Source organism: Charadrius vociferus, unplaced genomic scaffold, assembly GCF_000708025.1.
Source record: "Charadrius vociferus isolate BGI_N301 unplaced genomic scaffold, ASM70802v2 scaffold147, whole genome shotgun sequence".
Classification (NCBI taxonomy): domain Eukaryota; kingdom Metazoa; phylum Chordata; class Aves; order Charadriiformes; family Charadriidae; genus Charadrius; species Charadrius vociferus.
This window is the reverse complement of record NW_009649570.1, coordinates 4,705,188-4,724,740: the sequence shown is the minus strand read 5'-3', so window position 1 is coordinate 4,724,740 and position 19,553 is coordinate 4,705,188.

The following is a 19,553-nucleotide window of genomic DNA, read 5'->3' as shown; positions in this document are numbered from 1 at the left end:
GTATGTTTATGGGAGACAAAGAATTGAGGACAGATATATTTTTCTTTAGGAGAGTTTGAAAGATAAAAAACAAACCCACACATGGCAAAAGTGCCTCCCTGAGCTAACAGGTATGATGATCATTCTTGTTCCACAGCCGCGGGCCAGCCCTGGAGCACTCAGCCCACCACAGCATCCGCTCAGCCAGGCCAAAGAGTGGACCTGCTCACAAGGCAGATGCAGCAACACCACTTCTTTCCTGGCTGTCACAAAGTAGACAGAAATTAAATGGAATCAGTAAGGGGAGAAACATCCAGCATATTCTTCCAACTCATAAGAGAGGGAGAAGAGCCAGAGAGGGTGCACTGTGCAGAGAGCTGTAAAGAAAGATGCAAAACAGTTCTGGCACAAGCTTCCAGCACAGCAAGACAGCGCTCCCAAGCACAGCTCTAGGTAAACAGAAAAATACCTCAATACTATATGGTATGATGTTGGGGCACAGCATCAGACAGCTCCACTACATACCTCAAATACTGCTTTTCTTTAATTTGTGTAACAGGAATAATGAAATATAATGAACAAGCCAAACCCGTTCTGCAAGATTTAAGGGCATACAATACAGAACAGAGTAATTTTTTCAGTGGATTAATCCTCACCTCTAAAGAGGGGTCAGACAAAGCTTAGGCAATAAATGAAATTAATCTGAGCATCTGGTAATCCTCACCAGGCAAAAGCAAGCCCCAAGCAGCAATATTAACTTTACTTTTAGCTTTCCCAAAACATTGCTTTTAATTCCTCTTTAAAATAACTTTCTTTGAAGCTTTTAAAAAAATGTGTAAATGCAAAGAAAAGAATCCACAATTACCTGTTCCTTCCTGAGAATCAAAATTACTTAATTATAGATTCCCATAGCTTATATTAATTAGCGGTTAAGATATGTATCTGAGTCTGATTTGCCTCAGCCATATAAAACCACTCTACAATCATGTTCATGAAACATCGAAGAAAAAATAATTCACACCTTATAATAGAAATTTAAGGTAAAGTGCGTTGGGAGGAGGAATTAATTCAAAATCCAGCTCAAATTAATTACAGTAAGATACTTCTGATTGACTTAAATGGACTTTGGAGCCAGTACTTACTAGCTGTGCACTTAGAAACCAGCAGTGAACATCAAATAACAAATGTGTTTTGATTTAGAGTACTCTCATTTTCAGTTCAGCTCCATTGCACTGTTCCCCCACGAGTACTTACAACCAGTTTTACACTTGAACTCGCCAACAATCAGTGCTTTCCCACTTAGAGGATTTCAAACAAAAGTCCAAAGGCTTTCAGGAGGTTAAATATTTTAAACTGAGGGGAAGGGAAGCAGATGTCATTAGGAATCATGCAGTATTCAAACAGTCCCTCCAATTTTGAGGAGCAAACAGAGCAACAACAAAAGGATTCTCAGTTGCCCTTTCATTTCCCTCACCGCCAAGAATGGCCCAGGTCAGTTCCCACTGACTGCCTCTACGCTAATTTATAGAGCAATACAGGTTTGAATATTGCCCTTTGTACATATGGGATGAAGTTACAAGGACTGCAGAGGTGACAGCACCATGCTATTTCTTTATTATCCGTAGCTTTTAATGAAATAAAAAATGTTTACAGACCCTGTTTTCCTTTACCCAAGATGAAAAGAAAAAAACAAAAACAGAAACAAAAAAAACCCCACCAAGCAAAAAGCTTTCTTTGTCCTTCACAGTTCAAGTTAAATTGAAGAACAAAACAGCACTTGATAGATAAGGTATACAGTGATTACTTTGTTCCTTAGGAATACATGCATGACGGCTGCAGATGCTTCTTCTTTAGAAGAGATTTTATCTCAAGAGTTTCTTTAAGAGATATTTTCAATAAACATCTTCACTATGACCATGCAGGTTTGCATAGCAGGCACATCAGTACCATGCTGTGGATCTTCATTTGGCAGTGCTTCTGCACATCCAAATGCCGTGATGCTTTCGCCATCAGCCCAGATACACAATTTCCATTCTAAGCTTAATCTTTGTGCTAGAGCCAATAACAGACCCTGGGGTACACAGTCAGGTAGGCAGAAGCACAGAAGAAGCTGGGATTTCACAACTGCCTAGTTTCCCAAGCCCTGGTGGCTCCAAGGTACTTCCAACAAATATGAACCATTTGGTCAATGCATTTTCACTGCGAAATGACCCAAGGAAGACAACAGCAGTGTCAGGGAAGGACTGTTCATCACTCACCTTTGCTATGTTTGCTGCCCTCAAGGAAGGAAGAAAAACTAGAACTTAAAGGGAACAGGACTGATTTAACAAACAGAGCTGGAAATGCTTTCTATGGGTCTTTGGGTTTAATCACAGTCTCACCTCAGATATCCTGAACAGAGCCACAAAAAATATTAAGGATAGTTATTGTGCTCAGGTTTGGAGCCAGTCCTAAACCACCACGCTTTAATATGCATGCACGCTCTGCAAGGCTGCAAACAAACAAAATATTAATATTTCAGTCTCTGCAGCTGACAAGAATCCAAAAATCAAACCACAGCAGGTGTGCTGCTCTGCTGGGAGGCTCTCACCAGGTCCAGAAAACTGGCAGAGCTGGCACTGGGCAGAGGAACACATTTGCACAGGGCTCTGGTGGCCCATCCACAACTCCACCTTGCTGTGAGGATGGAGCAAAGATCCCTCCCTCCCTTCGGCAGGACAAAAAGTCTCTTTCCACCCTGGAAAGGGAAAACACCAAAAGGAAAAAAAATAATTCTCTGAAGTCTGACTGCATAACATTTTAGACCCCTGGTCTATGTCCAGCCTACTAACCACAACCAAATCCTTATGGAGACATGGGGACACTCTTCTTATGAGAAAGAAAATGATAAGTCAGGTAGGAAAAGTTGAACTCCGCTGTTCAACTGGGAAAGCAGCCCCACTTCCCCAGTAAATTCTCCCAGGCCATGCTACATCCTACCTATCTTATAATATCCAAGGCAGAGGCTGGAAGAGTAAGAAAATAAGAGACAGGATGCTAGCACAGCAATGGAAGAAGACAATGTTGTATCAGCTTTAAACTCATGCCTCTTTTGGGAAAGCTCTCATTGCTGTTATCACAGGTTTTCATCCAATATTACCACGAAAGAACGATTAGGCAGGTGGAAATCTTAAATTTTCAGTTTGTTTACATTCTACATCTGACAACAGTTTGTTCATAGCCAGAACTACTCCCCTGAGAAGCATTAATCGATTTCCATAGCTGTATATGGATTTTTCACACAGCTCGCAGGCAGAAAAAAATATTTTCAAATGAGATAAAAAGATTGCAGGAAAACCCACAAAAATTATGGAGAATAACTTAGATGGTTTACCTCTTTTTTTTTTTTGCCTAGTACGAAGAAAGAAACTCCCTACAATACATTGCTATATACCAATTTGCTTCTATCCCAGCACTTCTAAAGGATAAGAAAGTAAGACAGGCCAAGAATAAGAAAAGCAAACAGGTCTCTTAAAGGCTTCCCACCCCATCAAGGACATTTAGAAAGGACTTGACTAAATAGCTTTCTTGCCCATGTACAATACAAGTAACTCAGAAGAATGAATGTTACCAAAAAACAGGCTTTTTGCCATGTTAGCACTTAACCCACTACAACAATTTTTTATTTAAACTCTACTATGATTGTGAAACAGCAAAGAACAAATAAAAGTATGTAATAGACCACCTGCACCAAAGCAGTTATCTACCTCCCCCCTTACACACAAGAAAATCAAGTTCTCTTCATTTAGATTTTTAGAATAGTTTTGCTTACTTCACTATCCACCTCTTTTCTCCTCCTTTTGCAGATGGACTCAAGGTATGTGCAGGAGTTAACAATTCCCTGACTTTGAAAATTTATCCCTTATACATCACAAAATAGACTATTGCAGCCACCACATGAATGTCCTCATCAGTTAGCTAGTCACTATCCAAGAAACAGCCTGAAGACGTGGAGGGGATGGAGGTGGGAGTACAACTAGGGTTAAAAAAAAAAAAAAAAAGGCAGCAGAAGAGTAGATTTTTTTTTTCCCCCCTCTTATGAGGAAAGAAAAGACCGGGGAGAAGGGACCTATCCAGGCAAAACAACACTGTGATACCCTACTACTGTTTCTGCCTTCAAAGCTCTTCGGGGTGGGCAGATCTACAGCTTGTGTAAAGGGAGGTTCTCACATAGCCATATCCTGCAAAGCACTGAAGTCCCCAAGGTACCCTTAACTTTGTATGCATGGCTTGTCTAAGATCTCCTCAAACAATACTGCATTCCAGGGGAGTTTTTGTCTTCTATGTTAGCAGCCTAATAACAGCCTAATTAGTTGCACTAAGCCAAAGAGAGCAAGCAAATCTATTAATAAACACCATTTTAAAACAGAACTTTGCATAACTCAGGCTTTTTAATAAAACTTCTACATAATTGAAGAAGAAATAGCTACATTACACTCAAATAACTAAGTTTGAAAAATGAGCTGTTCAGCAGCACTCTGGCAAAGTTACCTTAGATTTTTATTACTAGTGAAAAGTACAATTTAATCTTTTAGAATGCCAGTGACTATTACAAAGTATCCATGCTGAAAAATAAAAATAGCTTTTGCAAATAATTATGCACGCAAGTTCAAAACACTACCACAAACATCATTTGAAGGTTTTGCTTTATGTATCATACTACACTAGCCTCTCTTAGTTCTGCCCATCTTTAAAACCCTTTCGATGCACAAACACAAGCTGGCTGTACATCAGCAAAGTGGCATGGCCCAACTGGAATAGGTTTGCAGAGCAAACCAGTTAGTGTTGAGGCCTCACACACACACACACACCCACCCCCAAGGGCTTTTCTGGGACTAGCTCTAACCCGACCCCAGACCGGATACTCAATAGGGAGTGGAGCATCCTCATGCCCCCCTGCCCTCCCCAGAGCCCGGCTGTGCTCCCCCAAACCACTCTGCAGCCAGACCCAAGGCTCAGTAACAGGGAACAATCCGGGAGCTCGATTCAAGAGCACACTCACCGCTGCTCTGAGCTGAAATGCCAAGATAGATGCACCCAGAGGAAGCCGTTAATTGTCCCCTGAAAGTGCAAAAAACTGAGCACAACATTTATCTATGTGAGGAAATATTGACTGGTTGTGGGTTTGGTTTTTGTTGTTGTTTTTTTTTTTAACCAAACCATTAGGGCTTTGAGAAGGCAAAAAAATAAAATGCATTCTCCCTTATTTTTTAATCAGACTGCTTGAATTTGTAAAGAAGTGTTAGGGCTAAGAATATGTATTGTCCCTACGTGAGTTATCTTAGCTATAGATTCTGAAAATTCTGTAAGAATTTTACCAATGCCTCTATTTCACCTAAACAATATGTGCTCATGAAAATACACTACCCTTGGGTTATGCTCAGTAGGTAGTGATGAAGTACTGTACAAAAGTCTCATTTTTGCTCTGAAACCATTAAAAAGAAACAGCTCTATCCTTAAGGGGAAGACAGCTCCGTTTACAGAGTGACATTCTCTGTTGTGGACAAAGAACTGAGCTGTGCCTACATATCATCCTGGTTCTCAACACACTGCCACCAGAGCCACCTGACTTATCTCGGTGATGCTGCCTACCTTTGAGGGCCTACATTCGTTTTACCCAGTAAAGCGAAGCTTGTTGGTGACAGAGCTGTGGTTCCCAGAGGTCTGGAAGACCAAGATGACTTTACAAGCTCAACACCATGTTTTCTTTGTGTTTTTCACACTGGGAAGTTTTCTCCAGTTTGCTGCTTATAGAACAGAAATCAAATAGCAAAGTCATGTGTGCATGTGGGCAAAGTGACTACCCTGCTCACCCCTAAAACTTCAGTAGAAAACAGAATTTTTCAGAGACAATAGGATCGAATAGAGCCACAAATACTCTCCTAATGCTGAGATGATGGAGGGGCTTTTTGCAGCTGGGTTTAGATGATGCTTTTTATTTCATATTCTTTTCATCATGTAAAAGCTTTATCATGTTAATGCAAATACATTACTCATGAAAGTGAGAATCCAAGGGTATCATCCTGACCTACACAGGCTGTAAGCAAACTGAAAGAGAAAACAAACGGATGCTGACTTTCTTGAGATTGTCATCAAGATTTTTTCAGCTCTTTAGACTGCTGATAGGCAAATGCTGATTAAATATAGTGTTGAGGAAATGTTTTTAGCTCTCTTTGAACTGTATGTTCAGAAGTCATGCACGTTGAAGGCCAAGCAAATGAGACCATGTATTGCTAATTTTACTCATTAGCAAGAGCTTGCCTTTTTTCAGTTGCTTATACACGTGCCAGCTTTCAACTCTTTGAGCTGAAATTCTCCATCTCAGGTGCCTGCCTCTAAAGAAGACAAAAATTTAAAACTATCAAAATAATTCAGCAGTTCCAAGAGAAAAGTTAGGAAAAAAATAAGTTGCCTTGCCAACATTTGAAGAGAGATCAAGAGAATGTTTAAAAGACATAATTGCACACAAGGACCTACACTTCAAGTGCTTGACTTTGCAACCTTACCCAAAGCGCATTTGAAAGAGCTTTTTGTTTTACATGCTATTAGATGGGGAGTCATGTATCAGTTAAGCTCACCTCAACTTGTAGTTTAAATGTGAAAAGTATATGCTGCTGTTCTTGCAAGTTGTCTTTTCCTATAGAAGTGGACAGGAGGGCAATCACTTGTAGAATGCCTGTAAGAATCCGGTCCTGGAGCATTTGTCTTTCCTTTCCAGAATCTGTTTCTATTATTTAGCTATTATTACACATGTAGCCAAGAGCTAAAGAAGTCCCTACTTATTTATTTCACACAGCTGATACCTACCCATGACCAGAAAATACAGAGTCCTTCTCTGGTGTCCGCCCTTCCCTGCAGTCTTCCAAGCTCATCAACACAAAATTATAATCTCACCAAGCATGAACAGCAATACAAGGGACAAGGAAGTGAAGAATCAGCTCTCCCAATCTTTGTGCTGTAGCAAACCCAGCAGAAGCTGAGCGTGTCAAGTAACAGAATGAGTAAGCAGTAAGTGGGTGGTTCAATATGTTCATTTTCCTCCACTATTTCCATTTCAAGTATCAGCTTCCCAAAATGTATTTAATTTGTACTATAAATTTTAGTTCCAAAACTCTTGCCACGCTGTTCAACAAAACAGTCTGCACATACGCATGTAAAAGGAAATATTGCACAAAACCCTAATGACAGCAAGGGCCCTTGTATGAAATCTGTTGCAGCTACATTTGTTTCCAGATCTGAAATGAAACAGTAAAAGTTTTTTTGGCTGGATGGATCTAATGACAAACCAGAAGCAATCCCCCTTCCATTTTTCCTTCACTATGCAGCCTGCACCAAGCTTTCATCCAGCAACAGCAGCAGACTGCTGACAGTGTTATCAAAGAGGTTTCTGTGGGCTTTTAATCACGGTTGTAGCCTCTATTATAACAATATCCGTCTGACTCTTCATTAAAGCCCAGCGTTATGTTGGAATAACCACATTCCACCACTCCTGTTATTTAATCTTTGGTATCTCCTGTAAATGCAGTAGAATTAATGAAAAAGCTTTTCTGGAGATAGCCTGCTTTGTAACACGCAGAACTCAAAGAAAGGCTCCCTACTGTAGAAGCCAGATGAAAATCACCTCCGATAGCCCCAAAAGGAATGAGAGCATCTGCAAAAGCTCTCTCTGTCCCCTGCCATTGCAGGATCTCACCAGCCCCGCTGCTGGCTACATTGGTAATTTGCATCCACTAGTTTAATCAAAGAAAAAGGGGTCAAGTGTGGGAAAGCGCCTGCAACCCAGGTGAGCAGGAGAAAAGCAAAGAGGAGAGCAGAACCTGGTATATTGTACCCAGTAAAAGAAGATAGCAGGAGACTTTGCCAAACAGTGCCCTTGCACACATCACGCCTACCTCAGCACATTTCTCACAAGGCCAGACAACACTGCAGTCCGTCCCCTCTGCAGTCAAGGGTGCCTGCTGCAATCTGGTCCTACAGCTGCAAATGGTAAATATCTGCCTACAGGAACAGATGCACACCCACTGCAGTGTGACTGCTGTAAAAATCCAGTACTTTAGACCTTTTCTTCAACCAAAGCTTCAAGACATTTAGGCTGGCATGGCAGTTACTGAACTTTTCCTTTCATCTAACCGTAGACAAAGATACAGTTTCCTAATACTTCAGGATGAAGCACTGAGCAGATTGTCCATGGCTGTGCAGCACCTATACTGAGTGATGCAGAGGAAGAGCAAAGCACCCTCAGAGGCTGTGACTTGGAACTGGTTGCTGTGCCCATGTTGGCAAAAAGCATCTTTAAAAATCAGACAAGGGAAACAGAGCCTTTCCCATAGGAAATTAATAACACTAAACAAAGGGGCCATAACTCCTGTAATTAATGCCATAAAAAAGCAAATATTCATAGGCAAGAGTCATAACTAACGCTAAAGCAACATTTAGTGAAAGGCAGGAAAACTTACTGATCCAAGCTCAGAACACACCCCTGCAGTGATAGTAAAGGGGGAAAAAGCCCTAATGATAGATTACACACCTATCAAAACCCATTACTCATTCTAGCTGAGTGGGAGAGTGGAATTTTGCAAGCTTGTCATAGAGCAGAATTTACTGTGTCAGCTCTAATTTTAATTGTCACTTTGCTCTGGAAAGGTAATAAAAATGACAAATAAATATTAAACAAGGCATTGCAGATCTAAAGATGTTACAATTGTAAAACCAGTTAAAGTCCTTGTATTTATGTTGTTAGAAACATATAGTCTTTCTTTGCGCCTATCCAAATACTGCTGCAGAAGTGAATTATTTGAAAACGTGCATGGAGCAGGCAGGCAAAGCCTGGAATTATTATTTATTATCAACACAATGGTCATTCCTTCAGGTCTTATTCCAGATCAGGTATGTACTGTGGCAGAAACTGTGCATGCAGAACACCCCCCTGCATTAGGAGAGCTGCAGGCTCACCTCCTGAGCTGGAAAGTCCAGCAAAAGGAGCAGGGGGGTTGGTGATGCAGAAACTGCAGAAGCAAAGCACAAGATTTTTTGTCGAATTCAGATATGGCTCTTTTTGAGCAGTCTTCAGCTCCACTGGCTTTTCTCTTTTGGAGCATTACAGACCAAGCTGAAGGATAACAGAAAGTAAAGCCACCATTTTTCTCACTGGGGCACAATGCAGCATGTTCTCCTCCCTGCCCATGAAAAGACAAGGATGATTTGCTTCCTCGCTGATAAGGCTGGAGCGCAGCCTGAGGAACAGAACTATTAGGATTAACAGTGTTCCATAATTAAGAGTTTTATGGCCATCCCTCCTTAGCTTTGCAACATACATAAAACCTTGAGCTCTCCTGAGAAATACTGGCAGTTTCTAGCAGGTCTTCCCTGCTAGCACTATAGTAAGTTTTCTACTGAAGTATGAAAATTGCATACAAACCAGTTTATTTTTACAATGCTGACAAACAGAGAGAAATTTACAAATCCTGTTTGTCAGCAGCTGCTGCTAAACTCTAGTCAACAATTAGCCCATTACTATACTTCAATCAATTATGTTGATGAAAATTATTTTCTCTAAGTATTTGCAACATCCTTATCAGCAGTGCATCTGCTATGGTGGTTTACTGTTCAGGTTTCAACATCTATGCTATCTGATGACCTCAGCAATGTTGCCGGTCATGTATCAGCTGAAGCATGCACCCAGGTACAACTTCTGTACATGATTAACCCCCTGATTTGAGACCCAAAAAAATTCTACTTTGTGAAAACATTGCCATCTGCCTTGTAGTCCATTTTCTGATGAGCTGCAAAACAGATCCTCTTGCAGTACTTCACCCTTTTTATCCTGTTTGTATGAAAATTGGACAAAAATGTATCATGGCAATTGGTATGGAGGTGAACCAAATAGTTCAGTCAGTCCTCAAACACATTTTGCCTTAATTCAAATTCTAACCTGCTGCTTATTCCTAAAAGCTATGCCACTTCTTTACAAAATCAGGTTATTGCCCACAGAGCCACAAAAAATAACACTGCTTTACCACAACTGACTCTGAATTTTTCAAATGCAATACTAAGTTACGAGCTTAAAAGCTGTCTGCAGGCTCCAGAGTGTGCAGTGTAACATACTAAGAAACTTTTTTTTTTTAAAGAGAACAAAGTAACTTTTCCTAAGCCTGAATTACCTTACCAAGCCTATTCCACACTTAATACCACCAACACTCAATGGAAAACATCTAAGACTGAAACAATCATACCATTTATTTTTATTTGTAAAGAAAAAGTTAATTCTCTTATGCCTCTTGCCTGTTGCAAAGCCTCATTAAAAGTTTAACGATAACACACCCTCTTACTGAAGTCCCACCCCAAATGACGCTGAACATCTTTTGTATGTCTTTTCATTCAGTGGAAGAGCCAGAGGCCCAAGTACACCTTGGAAGCTGGGCCAGAGGTACTTATGTTGTCTTTGTATCCAGAAGGCCAGTAATTTCCTGTAGTGCGGATCAAGTCTGTACTCTCCACACTCATTCATTTAGTCTCACACTGAGCCATTTGACTTTGGGTGTGTGAAGAACAATCATAAACAGATGAACTGCTACATGTGGGCCCACAATGCAGAGGCTCCAAGCAGAGTCCTGACCCAAGTGATGTCAAAGTCACTTTTAGATCATACGACATTTCACAGTTCTATTTTCTGTTAAATCACTTGTTTGTGTTGATATCAGAAAAGGGCTAAACAAACGCAGCTGCTTGTTTTTAGATCTAAATACATTGGTTTTGAAATGAATGTTTGTATAAGGCAGATCAATCTCACACCCTTTCTTTACTTATTGCACATCTGAAATAGTTATTGCACATACAGAACAGCTTCACTGCTGAACGTGTGCTATATGCAGCTAAATTCACAAAGTGTTGTGGGTTTTTATCCTGAGAGTATTGTCACTCAAATCAAATTAGTTTTGACTGGAGCATATAATGTACCTTTTACCTGTAGAAAAGCAGGCTTCTTGCCAAATAGGTGCAAGATAAAGATTATAAAGTCGCATGAAAGCATGTGTATCTTTATTCTTTACATGGTATTTTCATTCTTTACATGGTATTTTCTGCATATATTTGTCTGCATACAGTCACCTTTTTAACCAATCAAGAAAATTTGTGAAACTCAGAAAATGAGTTTCACAAAGACAGGTCTAAATAGAATCATAGCATCATTTAAGTTGGAAAAGACCTTTAACATCATTGAGTCCAACTGTTACAATATATTGGGATTACAATATAAATGTTTATGCTTGTTTTATAAAATTATCATTCCCACTATGACAAACAGAACAGACGTTATCCCATCTCTGTTACTCCCCCTTTCCAATAGGAACCGCACACAACAGGGGAGGTCCTTTTACTTCTTGTTTATATATATATATAAAGGCTTTAGCTCACAGGGAACACTCCTATGGGTCAGCAACAAACCAGCTTTACTGAATCCACAGAGTGTTTGTTGCTGATGGCATCAGAGCTGACTTTACTAGCTTCTGACACAAGATTTTACAAAGGCGACACATCTAATACAGGATCTCGCACATGTTAACAGAAGATGCAGCAACGAGGATAATATCTGTATTCAAATGATATTGAGTCTACAGACTCTGCATCAAAGACATACCTCCTTTTTCAAACATTCACCAGGGCACAGAGAAAACTCTCCTTTTAATATGAACCATCATGACACTAGAGCCACAGGCTTACCAAATGTTTCTAATTCAACATTAGAATTGATCAGTAAAACTGCCCAAAGACAGTTGAGATGTAAGTAACCTAAAGACGACGTTAAGTGTCCATGTGGGCAAACTGTTTCAGTGCCTTGTCTCACTCTTATTTTAAAAACTGCCTCCATTAATATCTATGAAGCCCCATTCACAAGTTTGCATTGGCTAAAGAAAGGCAGTATCTGGCTCAGTCTACTTTCGTAATGATTTACATCACAGATTCAGTGGGAGGCGGTCTGGTTGACACTGAGGGCAAAGAACAGACCCACGTGTACAAAAGCAGTGCTTTAAAAGTCCATTGCCATGATTAGAATGAATAATCCAAGAGTTAAGCCTCTCATTTCTCAAAGTACTCTAGTCCATATTGTATCACTCCATAGCAGAACGTGCTAAGCTTCTGTTTATATTACATGAATTGCTTGAGTAAGAATAAAAATATTTATGAGCTATTTTTGCATTTACAGACTAATACCTCTGTGTCTCAATGACAATGCTTTCTTCTTCGCATACCTGTGATGCACAGCTGTGACAAATTCTGGATCTATGTGGTACCAACATTTTTCAACAGAGAAGTATCATTTGGGAGAATTGTATCCCCTTCTTTTTATAACACAGTTGCCTTCCTGAAAAGGTTTATCAAGTCTAAATTTATCCTTTAAATTGACTTTTATAGAAACTTATATAATAACAACACAATTTAAAACCCCAGGCTTAGCTTTCCTTCCAAGGCTAGACACTGCTACAACAGTAGGGCCTACGATCATCTGCCAATGCAGTGAGGTCTTTGCTGCCTTATACTACTATGTTTCACACATTTTTAAGACTGTTAGTGTTATTATTATTATTGAGAGAGAGATGAGGAGACTAAAAGTCAATCGGAAGCGCATATTACAATGACTGGATTCAGCAGTTTTTTCCACAGCTAGTTATCCCGAGGTTGCTTCAGCAAAGTAGCAGTTATCCTTCACTGATGCCAGAAAAACTCATCCTTTAAACCCAATGTCTAATTCATCTTGATCAAAATACATAAACATTTTGTTAAAGCACTCTCATAAGGCCCAACTAATAATTTAAACATCTTTCTTGGATTAACAGCTGAAAACCAAGGTTTTGCTAACTAAGAGTATTTTAATACAAACAACATCCATGAAAAGCCTGAAGGATTTCATTTGTAACCAAGCCTGCAGTTATCTCTAGTTCCTACTTTCACAACAAAATTGACAAAATGAAGACAGGAATAGGAAACAACAATTCATCCATCAGCTTTGAGACCTCTCTAAACCTTGGAAGAACCACTGAGACAGTATTTACAGGAAAGTCCCACCCAGCACAAGAAAAGCTGGCCTCTTCAGCCCCTCTAAAAACAGAGCTAAAGAAAAGGAAGCAATCAGTTTCCACTGATATTTACAAGATAAACAAAACATTTTATTTGTGTTCAGTTAATTGGATTTTTAAAATATCTTAATATGAAATAATAAGCTAAAATACATTTTATCCAAATTATAACTGTGTAAGAGAACTATTAATTGTATGTAAACTTAATTTGACCCAATGGTATATATTGGACAGGAGAGGAATTACCAGTAAGCTAACCCAAGGGAGAGTGTTTGTTCTAAACTATCGCACTCTGTTAAATTAATGGTTGCACTAGTCAGGAAAGCAGTGCATTGCTTTATGATACTGCTTTACAGTAGGAAGTACATTTGACATCTGAAATTTGGTAGCTCCCAGGGGAAAAGGAAAAGCGTGTTAGCTTCTTTTATTTGGAAATGGAAGACGCTCATATAAAGTGTTCTGCAGTAATATGTTGCTTAACAAAGATGAAATAAAAATATTTACAGATTAACTATTACAAGGCTTGGATCATCAGAAAATAGCTATCATAAAACAAAGCATCTGGAGAGACAGTGAGCAAAAGGACACTTCAGTACATAAACTTTGTGGCAAGGCAAAACATAGCAACACCATTGCAAGAAGAAAATCAAGGCAATTGGGTTGGTCATTAGAAGCCACTGCAAAATAAATTAGCGTGAGAAAGATAAGAAATTACACTTTTGAATAAACATCCTCTGAAAATCAGAGGTGGAAGTCACTTAAGTCATTGTGCAGAACAAGCAGCTTTGAGGAACGAACACAACTGAGTGTCCTTTATGCTTTGCCCAACATCCCCACAGCTCCACAGCAACATCCTCAGCCTCCGCCGCCTTCTTTGCTTCCAACTGCCAGTCCCTACCTATGAGGGCCTGAAGTTGCTCCTCAAATAGCCTCAACTCCCCGCCACGTCCCCTGAGGCTCAGCAGGGCTGACCATCCCACCACAGGAGGGAGAGCATGGACACACAGCTCCCTAGACAGCCTCCCCACCCAAGTACAGAGCCACAGGGACTCTGCCAGAAGTTATGAACTCCGCAGCATCCGCCTCTCTGTCAGCATCGACAGCGAGTTCAAAAGGACGGTCACAGTGTTAGCAACTGGACCTTGGCAAGAAAATCCTGCTTAGAGTATTATGCAATATGCATCTTGCACAGCTTTTCCTTACACGATCCAAGTACAGTAATTAGAAAGGAGAAAACACAGTCCCCAAAACAAAAGCCTCCAGAAAATATGTCCCCTTGATTACCTGAATTATTCTAATGGCCAACAAAAAAAAACAAAACAAAAAAAAAGCCAAACAACCACACACCAAAAAAAAAAGTCAATTGGTAACTAGAACCTGCAGATAGGACTTGAGAATTTCTTGGCCTTAAATAATGTGCTTGTGGCAAAAATTAGTAATAGGAAGTCAGCTATGAATAACTCATCTTCGTAAGAAGTGCCACAGTTACAGCTCTGTCACTCAAATTAAAGTAGCAGTTAAAACTGTTTTATATGCTCTAAGCTCATACCTAGACTATTTGCTTCTTCAAAGGAAAAAAGAACTGAGAAATCTACTTTTGTTTTTACCAGTTATAAGTCATTATTGGAATAGACTTGGGGTGGGGGGGGTGTTTTGGGGAGGGGGTTGTTTTAGCTGGTATTTCTTTACCTTTTAAAAAAAGAAATGAGAGCCTTTACATGAAAAAACACTCAGGAGAATGAACATCAGGAAGAAATTAAATCAGGCTCAATTGCAGAATTTTCAATTCTCACTACTACTCACACTAGACTATAACCTCCAGACCTAGATTTTGATTTCTGTAGAAAAAAGAACATGTGTTGCAAATGCATGTAGGCTGAAACATCTGCTGCATGCTGGCCTGCTGCATACGTACAGAGGATGACTTGCTACTGAAGGCCATCTATATCTGAAATAAACCTGCAAAGCAAGGTGATGAATACAGAGAATTAGGTTGTTCGTTAGAGTAAAAAGGTTTCAGCACTTGGTTCTACAGGCCCTGGTCAACACTTCTGTTAAGCTCTGCTCCAAACAAGTCCAGAGATGAAAAAATAAAATAAGAGCACTTCATTGTGTGTGACACTTCAGTCTCCCTTTTGTACATCTTAGCGGCTTCAGGTAGAGCAGCCAGACTGCGTACTTCTCCTGCATATGCTGTGGGAAGCAGTGATACAAGGGAAAGCACAGTACTGAACCCTTCCTCTCTCCAGGAAGCCCAGGCAGAATCTGGCTCACAGCAATGTTCAGCTGCAAACCTGTGATTAGCTGCATGTATGCTTAACTTCCCATTATTAAGGGTCTTGCTGACACGTGGCAGGAAAACAATGGGTTCATAGGATCACAGCATTAGTGAGTCTGAAGAAAACTTACAACTGAGAAAGAATGCGATTTATAGTTATTTCTTTCGTCAAGTAGGTCATGCTATGAAAGTGCTATAAACGCTCAAACACCACTGAAACCTGGACTACACCAATTTGGAGGCCTCCCAGTGCTTTTCATATACCTTGTAATTACACCTTTTAATGAGATTATTTTTCAATAAGTTCTTATTTAGATGCGACAACCCACTACAAGGTTTTTCAGTAGACCAGACCCTCTCTACCTAATTGGTAACCCTCTCTTACCAATTCAGAATCTGTATATTCTGGTAATATATAAATTTATATATAATACATAATATGCAATATCCAGAACAATGGCTGCTTGGTGCACAACACCAAGCATATTTCTCTTGGTGGTCTCTCTTATGGGAGAAGGAGGTTTCACCACCCTGAAAGTCTCAAAACTCCTTTTCTACAGAAACGCATATGCCAAAGTATTTTGCAAAAGCAGCAGGAATAGCTATTTCATAGACAACAGATTTCCGTTCCCATGGCTGTAACCTTATAAAACAAGATATATTTGAAAAATGAAACAGAACTACACAGATTTTAAGTAGAATAATAACTTGCTGACTTTTGGTAACAGTAGCCTCTAATGAACAATATTTTTGCTCGGCTGCAGAAGTGATCATTCTGAAATCCCTTTCAATTTGTATCCAAAGTAAACCTCTTAGGAAGGTTTATTTCCTCTCCTAAAAACTGCAGGTTGATTTTTTTTATCACTTGTAAAACACATTATTCAAATAACTTATTACATTGTTCAATCACTGCAGCTCTTGCCATTGTTTTCTATAAAACTGATTAGCATACTACTACCTGTATCCTTCAGTTATTTTCCTCATCCATTTAAGTACGGATAATTTAAATCTGAAAACATAAAGAAAAATTCTAGGCTGAAAATAGTCAGAAATAATAATTTATAGGGGGCATAATATATAACACAATTTGGAGGCTTCTTTCCAAAACAATGGAGTATTAACAATGCTGGCAAATCGCAAAGGGAATGTAGGAAGACAACTAAATTCATCTTTAATACAACTCTATGGGGCAGAGCAGGAAAGAATGAAATGACAGTTCTGATTCCCTATACTGCAGCACGAGGTCTTGATTTCAGGAACTGGCAGTCAAGAATGTGTCTATGAAGTGTCTTTTCCCCTCAGTTCCATCATTTCCTTGGGTGGTTTTCAGCACACCTGCAGAAGTCTTCTTCCTCACAGAAAGAGGGATTTTACATTGGCATCATAATCCTTTTAAAAAAAAAAAAAAAAAGTAAAGCAGGGGGAACTTCCTTTAAAAGCAACAAAATGAGTACTTAAGACTTGAGAAATAGACTTAAAACCATGGGAGAGAACGAGGATTGGTTCTTCAAGTGAAGGATTCCCAAAAACCCAAGAAATCAGGTTTCTAGCAAGGCCTCTGTCAAGAGTTATTTATGACCTGCCTATATTGTCACACTGCCACACTGTATATAGCAGCTGCAGGAGGGGAGGGGAAGTCCAAAGGGAAGGTGTCCAATGCAGCAAGAACATACAGATTCCAGAAAAGCCGACAAAATCCCAAAGTGAAATTGCTTCAGCCTTGCCAAAAAAAAAAAAAAAAAGGGTATTTCCAGTAACTGACTTCAATAAAATGGTAGAGAACAATGAAGCTGAGAAAGTGTCATTATTCCACTGAAAAAGGAAAATTCTGGGGCTAAAGGGATTCCATCCATCTGGAAAAATAAGAAACCTAAATAGCTTCAGAACACAGTCCAGCAAAACATGAATACCGAATAAAAACTAGCATCAGCATTCAAGACTCTCTAGAGCTTTTTGTATTAGTTGGAAGAATAAGTAATGTATACATAATCTCTATCCTTATATGCAGAAAGAATCATTTGCAGAAACACAAGATAAATATACTAAGATTTAAAAGCAACTGTTGCTGTAAGAGTAACTAACAACTTTCCACACAAGCAATATTTGTCATATTTATGACAAAGGTGTTAACATCAATTTCAGCAAAAGCTATTCCGATGGGAGCAATGCTTTCCCCCCCGCTCCAGTCATGCAGATTGTAGAGCCATAGCCAGCAGGGAGACTCGCTATCCAGGCTGGGGCTGCAGCCAAGCAGCCCAGCACAAGAGACATCGCGTCCTTTTTAACCTCATTGTTAGCAAACACAAGAAAGAAAACCTGACATCCTCAAAGCTGAATGGAGGAGAAAAAAAAAATAAATTCATTTCTGTTCTAACACTGTGGTTTAAAAGTCTCATCCTTCTGTAGAGTGATGTTCCTTCATCACAAAGACTCCTTTCTCATTCAATAAAAGAATCTCTTTGCTGTCTTTACTGTGCCTTATCATTTCTTTCTCCAACCTTCTATTTTTTATCAGTGTTGCAACCATACTGCTTTTTGGGAAGAAGCTTAAAAAAAAAAAAAAAAAACAACTGAACTTTTATTGCACTGCATGGTATCGTTGTAAATGTTAACATTAGAGAGTCTCTGCCTGTCTTTCTCTTACCATCAGCGTTAAAGTTAAATGCACAAAAAACATTTTATCTTCTTTGTCAAACACCTTGTATTCTTTTCCAAAAAGACATGGGGTTTGGCAGGGGGGTGGACAAGATGATCTATGAAGGTCCCTTCCAACCCCTACCGTTCTGCGACTCTCTGTGATTCATCTCTGAAATTACTGTTACACACTTGAACTAAGGACTAAACACTATATTATTACAGCAACAAAAATAATATTGCTTTGAACAGTACTATGGGGGTAAAAGAAATAAATACAGTAACTCCTACATGATCCAAAGTTAGTTTTCATGTGGAAACTATCATTCGATATTCTGAAGTCTTGGGACTCTGGTACTGCAGAAAGAGTAATCACAGCTCCATATTTTCATCAAATATAACACAAGGTTTAAAAAGCATGCTTAAAAAAAGAAAACACACACTCAAGTCTGTTGACAACACAGTATTGGCGCTCTTACTACTCCAGCGTTAGCACCACAGTGAATCACTCCCATGAGTTTTGGCAAATCCCGACACTGTAACAGTGGTGCAAGGTGATCTCAGGCAGAACCCCAAAAACACTGGAAAAACTGGCTTGATACTTAGCTTTGAACTGCCCAGGGGCAGCACAGAAATAAGACTTACAGACTAAATCCGTGAAGTCAAAACATACATTGCTGAGTTGAACATGCACTAGCAGGGAATCACAATGACAGTAAACTAGAAGCACTATTTTTTCTGGCAGTCATCAAATGGGATTTAGTCTGGACTTTTATGTGTTGTTTTTACATCTTAAGTCAATTTGTCTTCCATTTCCCAAGAATCCCCCAGTGAAGGCAAGGCCAAAGATCAAAATCAAGGGGCAAATTCTGAGTTGACAGTAAAGGGGGGGGGGGTGTGACCAAAAAAACCACACCACAAAAATCTCTATGTCTGAGTCAATATTCAGAGGTTGATCAACACCACTGTAGCTTGACTAGCCATTTAGAAAACAGTGAAGGCATTTCCATAGTTTTAAAGCAGCATAGAGTTAATTTCAACATACAGGGCAAAAAAACATTACTACATGGACAAAAGGTTGCAGATCTGTGTTTTTTAACTTGACAATGTAATTAATGATCTTCATCATTAACTGATGACCATTTGCTTTGCAATAAAATAAGATGTTCTGTTTAAGTGGCAAGATAAGATTGAAAAATAGGAAAGAGCAGAAGTATTTGGCTGTAAAAATGTGGTAAAGCAGCTATTTAAAAATGGCTGGCAGACTCTGGCAAAGGTTAGAAACACTTGGTCAAGGCCTCATTAAGTCCCACTGCAAGCTTTCTCCACTGCTCCCCGGCTCTACACACCCAGCCTCCCAGCCTATTCCCCAGAGCTGGCAGACACGGTCAATGATGCCAGCCTCCTCTGTTCCAGACTTTTAGCTCCAGGCATTGGCTTCACAGAATGGACAAAGTAGGGCTAAACAGGATAAAGTTTTCAAGATGAAGCTTTCATACACAAATTACCCTTACTTACGTAAGAAAGTTACAGGAGAAGTGTTATTCAAA